This window comes from Triticum dicoccoides, chromosome 2B, assembly GCF_002162155.2.
Source record: "Triticum dicoccoides isolate Atlit2015 ecotype Zavitan chromosome 2B, WEW_v2.0, whole genome shotgun sequence".
NCBI classification, from domain to species: domain Eukaryota; kingdom Viridiplantae; phylum Streptophyta; class Magnoliopsida; order Poales; family Poaceae; genus Triticum; species Triticum dicoccoides.
The window spans coordinates 696146910-696155843 of record NC_041383.1 but is presented as its reverse complement, the minus strand read 5'-3'; positions in this window follow the sequence as shown (position 1 = coordinate 696155843).

The window sequence follows — 8934 nt, the reverse complement described above, 5'->3', positions numbered from 1 at the left end:
ATCTGGACAGTATTATAGGATGGACAATTCGAATCCATTGCTGGACTTTTGGACCAAGCGATATAGGATGTCCAATAAAAAGCTTGACTGAAATAAACTTTTGGCTCGGTGGTCTTTTCAGACCTAACGTACAAATTGTATAACTTTGGCTCACTGAACTTGGTGTTTCTTTTTTGCAGCATGATGATTTCAGAAGTACAGTTGAAACATTCTTCTATATGTTACCCTCTGCTATGAGACTGTACTGTTGAAACTGAGCAGCAAAACTTCAAGTTGATAATGCATTGATATATCTTATTAGGATTATCGTGTCTCATATGTTAGCTTATTAGTTATGATAGTGGAAAATGGTTCACTTATTTAACCAACCATCACACACCCATTATTCTGGTGTGTCCATATGCATTTCCTTTTTCTTTAGGCTTGGAACTTTGTATATGAAAATTGATGTTGGCCAGAGTTAGCGTTGCTCTACTAGGCACATCTTATTTCAATGAGTATCTATAGTTTCAGCTCATTAGCTTGTGATTTTCTCTAAAATAAAGTATGGTACCATGTCATGTAATGAATGTAATATTGGTTGTTTTTTATTGTTCCTTTCCTTACACGTCTTTCCTCTTCAGTGATTTACTGCAAAAGTATTATTGATCTCCTATGTCGAGTGTCGACAAATAAGCAATTTCAATGTATTTCCAGTGATGAATCTCAATGAAGTGGAAGGAGCGAACATAATCTCGGTAAAGATATTGTGCAATTTTTTTGTAGAGCAATAGCAGATTTTATTGCTTAGTTTTTGTATTCTCTTTCCAATGTATTTTTACGCATTATTGACTTGGAATAGACGACATCTCCCAATCAAGTTTGAAGTAACTCTACAAAAATCATAACATTATGCTCCCTTTATGTGTGGTTATATTCTATTTACCATTTTTTTAATTCATTGATCCAACATTGATTCTCGGGTCATTGTCTATTCTATATGAGCAATAGGACCATAAGCCCTCCATGGATTTAATCGTGGGTACTACTTTTTATTGTTACCCAACTGACAATATCCTGACGAGCTGTACATGGTGGCTATTATATTCAAGCTCCCTGAGTTTTCCATTCGACCTTTAAATTTGTGTTATTTGTGGTAGATGTATCATTCAAAAGAGTATTGGTCAAGATCGTACATTGCACGTGCAAACTTACTAGGCAAAAACACTTAGTCACAGTCGGATCTTTGTACTGCAAAAAAATGATAGTTGGATAATTCATGATACACATGTATTGATGCCAAAAACATTTAGCTATCTATACTTGCACCTAATTTTTGGGTTAATTGTAAAAATGGGGGGGGGGTGGAGGTGGAGGGCATGGTTCACCTATAAAGAGGTAGCGTCTCAGACTCTCGCATGATGACATACGGAAAAGTGTATACCTTTGTTGCAAGTCAGTTAAATTTCAGGTTTCTTCTAGCGCTTCCGATAAACATGAGGAAGGACTCCCCGCAAAAAAATTGAGGAAGGATTACTATTGTTGTTCATGGGAAATTATCTTCCTTCGACATACAGAGGCACTTCTGCAGCCATGAAATTATCTCTCTGACAAAGTACATATGTCAGCATGAGAAATGTCTTAGGTGTGCATTCGAAGTCTCTACTTAATAATGCTTATTTATGTCCGAACATGAATGACGAGAGTCAGCAAGTGAATTATAATAATCCATTTTATATTCTACTTACAAGTTCAAACAATAACCCTAATTTATCATGTAGTAAATTAGTTGTACTACATGTACTCCATTTTTCTTATGTACCTAGCTTGCTCAATTTAGATAAGGACAACATTTTGTTAATTTTCTTGAGCTTTGAAATCTAGATTTATTTGATGGAATATGTTGCAAATAAGATAGGAATGTGGAGGTGAATGGAGTGAGTGCAATAGGGGACAAGATTGATGGCGGGGAGAGGAGGTGCCGCCCGATGCTATGGAGGGGAGAAGATCAAGGGAAGTGAGGCTGTAGGGATAGGAGCGGATGGGCTTCGCCAGTGGCGTGGAGAGGAGTGTTGCTGCCGTGGAGGGGAGAGGAGCTTGCAGTGAAGTTGTCGAGGGAAGGGAGGCGGCAAAATTGATGAATCATTTCATGTTCATTTTGCAGTAATTTGTATGTATTTAAGTTAAAGGGCCACCATCTTACTAACACAGGTCAAAAGGATTTTGTTTGCCCACATCCAGGTTGTGCTAAGGTAGGGATTCACTAAGTTTCCATTTGTATATATTTAAGTTGAAGGGCCACCATCTTACTAACACAGGTGTGCATTCGAAGTCTCTACTTAATAATGCTTATTTATGTCCGAACATGAATGACGAGAGTCAGCAAGTGAATTTTATAATAATCCATTTTATATTCTACTTACAAGTTCAAACAATAACCCTAATTTATCATGTAGTAAAATAGTTGTACTACATGTACTCCATTTTTCTTATGTACCTAGCTTGCTCAATTTAAATAAGGACAACATTTTGTTAATTTTCTTGAGCTTTGAAATCTAGATTTATTTGATGGAATATGTTGTAAATAAGATAGGAATGTGGAGGTGAATGGAGTGAGTGCAATAGGGGACAAGATTGATGGCGGGGAGAGGAGGTGCCGCTCGATGCTATGGAGGGGAGAAGATCAAGGGAAGTGAGGCTGTAGGGACAGGAGCGGGTGGGCTCCGCCAGTGGCGTGGAGATGAGGAGTGTTGCTGCCATGGAGGGGAGAGGAGCTTGCGGAGAAGTTGTCGAGGGAAGGGAGGCGGCAAAATTGATGAATCATTTCATGTTGGTTTTGCAGCAATTTGTATTTATTTAAGTTAAAGGGCCACCATCTTACTAACACAGGTCAAAAGGATTTTGTTTGCCCACATCCAGGTTGTGCTAAGGTAGGGATTCACTAAGTTTCCATTTCTATATATTTAAGTTGAAGGGCCACCATCTTACTGACACATGTCAAAAGGATTTTGTTTGCCCACATCCAGGTTGTGCTAAGGTAGGGGTCACTAAGTTTCTGTTAGCAACATCAACTTCTTTTCAGATGTCAGAAAAAACTTCAGTTCAAGATGTAGGAACAATCAGCCAGCTTAACTGTCAGCCTAAAGCTATTCTCTTTTGCAATTCAGTTATGTCAAGCTATTATAATTCACTCAGCATGTGCATTCAAGCATTCCACTCATTTGCACATTGAATTGCAAATGTAATTAAAGGAGGTAGGGTATGGAGGGTGCTTGGCAGGGAGGCGTGCATCCGCTTCTTTGGGTGGGACGCCAACTATAGCAGCTTTGGGACGATGCCCTTGGTGGTGAGGTGTGCATGCACCGCTTGGTAATGAGTCGCCAACGACATTGGGCAGGGGCTTTAGGTTTGGCGTCTGCACTACACTGCCGCGGTGGTGACGATGTTTAGTGCCTCAATGGTGTGTGTGCGTGTGTGTGTGGATGACATTCCAGTTGAAAATGTACTAATTCATGATTTACCGGCTGAGATTATCTACACTCCAACTCAGGTCATCTTAAAAAAAGACTACATTCCCAAAGCCAATTATGTAGTAAAAAACTCTCATAGAAGCTTTTGATTTTTGTTTACTCTGCTCTTCTTGCATAATTTATGTTTTGGACCCAATTCCTGAGCAAAGAATGCTAGCTGCCAAATGCCTTTGAGAAGATATGTAGTAGAGTATATTGATTGATGTTTTGAGGGAAGGAGGCTATATAATTTAATCACAATGGACAAGCTCATTTTACTTTTACTATGGCATATGCTTATGCTTGACTTTTTATTGCCATATGAGAAAGCACGATAAGAATCTGGGTGATTTTTTGAAGGTTCATGTGTCAGGCATGCCTCTTTTCAATTTTTCTAACAAAAAGTAAGCTACTTATTTGGATTTCATCTCAGAGATGTACCTTCTTATCAGTTTGAAGTTACTGGTTCATGTTGCTTCTTAAAATTCTAGAGTATGTTAACTGATGTATCATTACATTGAACATTCAACTTTAATGTTAATGCAATGTCATGAAACTGCAGTTCACAAGTTCAACCCCTTCCACAAGGTAATTCTCTTTCTTTGACCTCAAATCACAAAACCCATTGCTTGTTGTAGCCAAACATACATTGTTTTTGTGTTCAAACCAGTAGTTAATAACTGAAGCCTTGTGTTTGTCTTCTTCTTAAGTTTTGCACAAGCAGCAGCTGCAGCGCAAGTGGTGCATCCGTCATACAGATATTTGTGGGACGTACTCGGGTAAATTTACCATGTTCTGTTTTCATTACCCCGCGCTAAAATGTAGATGTTATGCTGACCAATGACCATAAACTATACAGGATTGAGCAAAGAATCACTCTGGTGACCCAGAGATAGATGAAGCTTTAAAGAAGGGAGAAGATGTTGGGCTTGCCTTAGTTAGCATCAATTACCATATCATTTTTGTGTTTATCAGCATAAGCCAATATCTGGAAGCAACGCTTCTTTACTCTGTAGTCCTACAATTTTTAATGTTCATGGTGTCACTTTCCCTAGTAGCTATGTTTTGTGCTAAAAAGTGAAAAATTCAAACGTTTTGCAGTCACTACCAGCAAGTAATAGCATTGACTATTATTTTTAAAATCCATTTGATTCGCATCATCTCTTGAAAGCCAAATTGCAATCATGTGCTCAGTGGCAGCACACCTCATTCAAGACGACATTAGCGTCCTTGTAGAGGGGGTTGGCCCATGAACAGGGCTCCCTGTACAACGAAAATGTGCTGACCATTTCCAGTCCTTTGGTACTTTGCCCATTTCGGACTGTTTTCTTTACTTAATGCAAACTTTAAGGCTAGGTGTGAACTATGGTGTCGACATGATATGAATGGCCCGACAATGTGGCATTTTTCTTTTGCACCAAAGAATTTCAGACCATCATGCTGTTCTTTTCAGTTTGATTCTTCTTCGGAAGTTGCAATGTAAGTAGGAAGATAACAATACACAGTTCATTTTTTTATGTCCATGTAATAGTGGTTTTGTGATTGACATTTAGGGATGATGATATCAATAACTAAAGCAATGGTAAGAATATGTATGTTCCATTTTCATCTTATTAGTGGGCTAAATCCATGGAGTTTTGATATGTTATGATTGATTGATAGACAACTCTATATGGAATTTTTTATCCTTTTGTTTCTCCTCATGCTGCTACTTTATCAGTTCAATTTGAGAATCACATTGTTTATGTGCCTATATATGGTATACTAATATGCACTGATGGAAGTCGGTTGCTATAGATAAATGGATCAATAATGAAATACACATTACTGCTACTAGAGTACATTCCATCACAATGCACGGGCACCTATAGTCAAGAGTAGGCCGTTGTAGATAAATGTGATACTGTAGGAGGTAGCAAGTGTGAGCATGATCTAACAATGGGCCAATGGTATTTTTTCTGTGAGGGAGAAACACTCGTGAGAATAATGCATAGTATATTTTTCTCCCGTTGCAACACACGAGTATATTTACTTCAGACGGTGATTATAAAGATGCAACTCCCGGTTACCGGAGGAATGCCTTGTGTGCTATGGTCAAAAGCGGGTCCCAATGCAGACGGTGAGCGGACGAGCGAGCGTCCATTTCATGTCCATGTGGATGCAAACCAGACGCAAAATTTAGCCTGAAATGCGTCCATGCGGACACTAAGTGGACAGACTTTGCAAATGCGAGCGCGCGTTAGGCTGTTGTATCTGCCTATTTCGGTCGAAACGGTCAGAAGCGGATCATTTGGGGTCGTGCTTGGAGTTAATCTTAGCCACTTAGAGAAAAGAAGGAAGAGAAATCTAAAGATTTTTCTCATTAGCCATCCGCTTTTTTTAGTTGAGCCATCTTCTTATCGGTCCCGTTCGATTGTTCCTATTTCTGTGGACTTGATAGAATAAAACGCGACTATAAAAAGTTCGGTTGTTGTGATGAGATCTGGCGGTTCTTATCTCTAGCTAAGAGCATCTCCAATAAATGGTACAAATTTTGGTGGTCCAAATCGGTAATGGTGCAAATTTGGAGCACCAAAATGTGCTTTTTACATCTCCAAAAACGGCTCAACTCCAATAGATGGTCCAAAACGAAGATGTAAAAAGAAAGAGCAACTCCAATAGATGGTCCAAAACGAAGATTAAAACGGCCAACTACTACTTCATCTCAACATAGTTCAAACATGAAATTCAACATAGTTTCATACACAAATTCAACTACTACTTATTCGAACTACTAGATGAAACTACTCCTCGTTGTGGAGCTGCGGAACTGCTCCCATAACTCGTCCTTGGTCGGGTCATCGCACCCCTCGTCCTCCTCCTCGGTGTCACCCCAGTCCTCATCCAACGACTCAATAGGGATCACAGTCGAGGGGCCGGCCTCGTCCTCCTTCTTCACTCCCTTATTTTTTGCCTTGACGTCGCGCTTTCAGTAGTGCTCCAGCTCGGCCTGGACGTACTACGGATGCTCTCTTGCAAACCAAGCCATCGCTGCCTCGTCGCTCTCGCCGGAAGCGACAACAATCGCCGATCTCTTCTTCGCCTTCTTAGCTGGCATCTCCTCCATCCGAATGCCCTGCGGCACGAGCCACTTCGCCACCGCCTAAGACTCGACCTCGGGAAGTTTAGGTCCGTCTTCGACCGTCCAGCACGCCACATCACCACGTCATAGGCACGCGCGGCGTCATCGCCGGTGGGATACGTGCCGAGCCACCAATGCTGCCCAGCGTCAGAGAACTCCACTCCGAAGTTCCCGGAGGGCTTCGCCCTCATCCGAAGAAACCGGACTTGCCCTTCGGCGTCTTCTTCGGCGACATCGGGGAGCAGGCGGCGGCCGAGCGGGCAGCGGGGCGGCGACGTGCAGCGCGGGGCAGAGGTGGACGGAGCGGGGCGGCGGACGGACCGGAGAGGAGGTGGACGGACCGGGGCCGGGCGGAGGATGGACCAGAGGCGGAGGCAGCCGGAGAGGAGGCGGGCGGGGTCGGGGCGGAGCGTAGGAGAACGCGATGGGGCGGCGCGACGGCAGGTGGCGGCCCAAGCGGGGTGGAATCAGTGGTGGGGGTCTGGATCTACAGCGGGGCGAGGCCTTAGAAAGTTAACATGTAACTCTTGCAAACTATTTGAAGAGCCCGTGCCAACGCACGGGCACTCTACTAGTCTTCATAGTCCAACAGTCCGGCTAAAGTATATAGTCCGGCTGTTGAGGACCCCTTAATCCAGGACTCCCTCAGTAGCCCCCGAACCAGGCTTCAATGACGATGAGTCCGGCGCGCAAATTGTTTTCGGCATTGCAAGGCAGGTTCTTCTCCAAATTTTAAGCACCTGTTGAGTAGTGTCCAGCTCCCCATAAATGTTGCACTCCTTGGCTTCCGCGCCTAATAATGGGTATCTTCCACGTGTCGAGCGAATGCGAGAAGCCGGGGCATTTTTACATTTTCCACCCTAGCCATGTGAGTAAATCGTCTATTAAAGAGACGGGGATTCGCAGATCCAGATCATACCATCCTCTCCCAGCGAGTATCCATCCGAGCGCGCCCGAAAAAATCCATTCCAACATGGCCGGCCATCGCAGCTCCTCCTCTTGCTCCCGTAGCCCTAAGCCCGACAATTGGAAGAAGTGTTCCATTCCTCACAGCCAATTAGTAGAGTTACAGACCCAGGGATCCCTCCCTCCAACGTATATGGTCCCCGTTCGAGCCGGGCTTGCCACCTACAATGGCGGGGAGCAAGCAGAGAGCTTTCCCAACCCATCCAAGGGGGAGCGGGTATGCCTTGTCCCTTACTTATTGAGAGGGCTTGGATTTCCAATTCATCCGTTCCTCCACGGGCTCCTGGAGTTCTACGGCCTCCAGCTGCATAACTTTACTCCCGCTTCCATATTACACATCGCTGGCTATGTCGCCCTCGGTGAGCTGTTTCTTGGCTGCGAAGCTCAATTCGAGCTATGGAAGAGGCTATTCTGCCTCGTATCTCGTACACAGGAGGGGTCAATATATCAGGTGGGCGGAGTCGAAATATGGCTCATCGCCGGGACCGGACACCTGTCCGGTACTCCAAAGAAGACATCCGAAGACTGGCCTTCGGAGTGGTTTTATATAGAGGACGTCCCCCTCCCGGACCCTATTTGGATGGGCCTTCCTGAGTTCGACAATGCTCACTTGAAGAAGCACCGCAACTGGCGCCCTCGGAGCCCTCAGGAGAAAGATAATGAGCAAGTCCTTTACCTGATGGGTCGGATACAGATGCTGGCCCAGTCAGGATTGACAACAATCGAGGTTATGTCAATATGTATAATGCGGGGGGTGCAACACTTCAATATCGGGGGCAACCCATGTGGCACTTCAACGGTGAAGACGATGCCACCCGCCACGGTCGTAAGGGACCGGACTCAGTCATTGCTCTAGCAAAGATTCTGTCCGATTTGTACAAAGGAGAGGAAGAGGAGTTCCTCCGCATCAAGCCACGGGATGGATTCTCCATGTACAACCCTCCAAGCTGGGGTGAGCTGTTACTTTTTACTCCCAACCTTCCCGCATTCTTCGTCATAAGTATTTACCTTGCCATTCCATAGCAGGAACTGCGAAAAGCTATAAGGGAGGTCCACAGCCTGCCTCCATAACCGGAGGACCCTAACCGGGCCCTCGACCCCAGACTTGAAGAAGATCTGGACACATTTGTGGAGCTTATTAACAAGACGTTCTATCAATTAAGCTGCGACGGTGCAATGGTGGCCATCAGAGCCTATTATCCGGGACTGCTCCCTGCATCACATGTAAGTAAAACCGGAGTCCTAACTTCCAAGAAGGATCCCTTTTTCTCCACTTCACCTACCACACACATATGGTGCTTTATAGGGAAGGCTCTCGGGATGCCAAACCCGCAGAGACTCACCAACAAGGGGCACCGA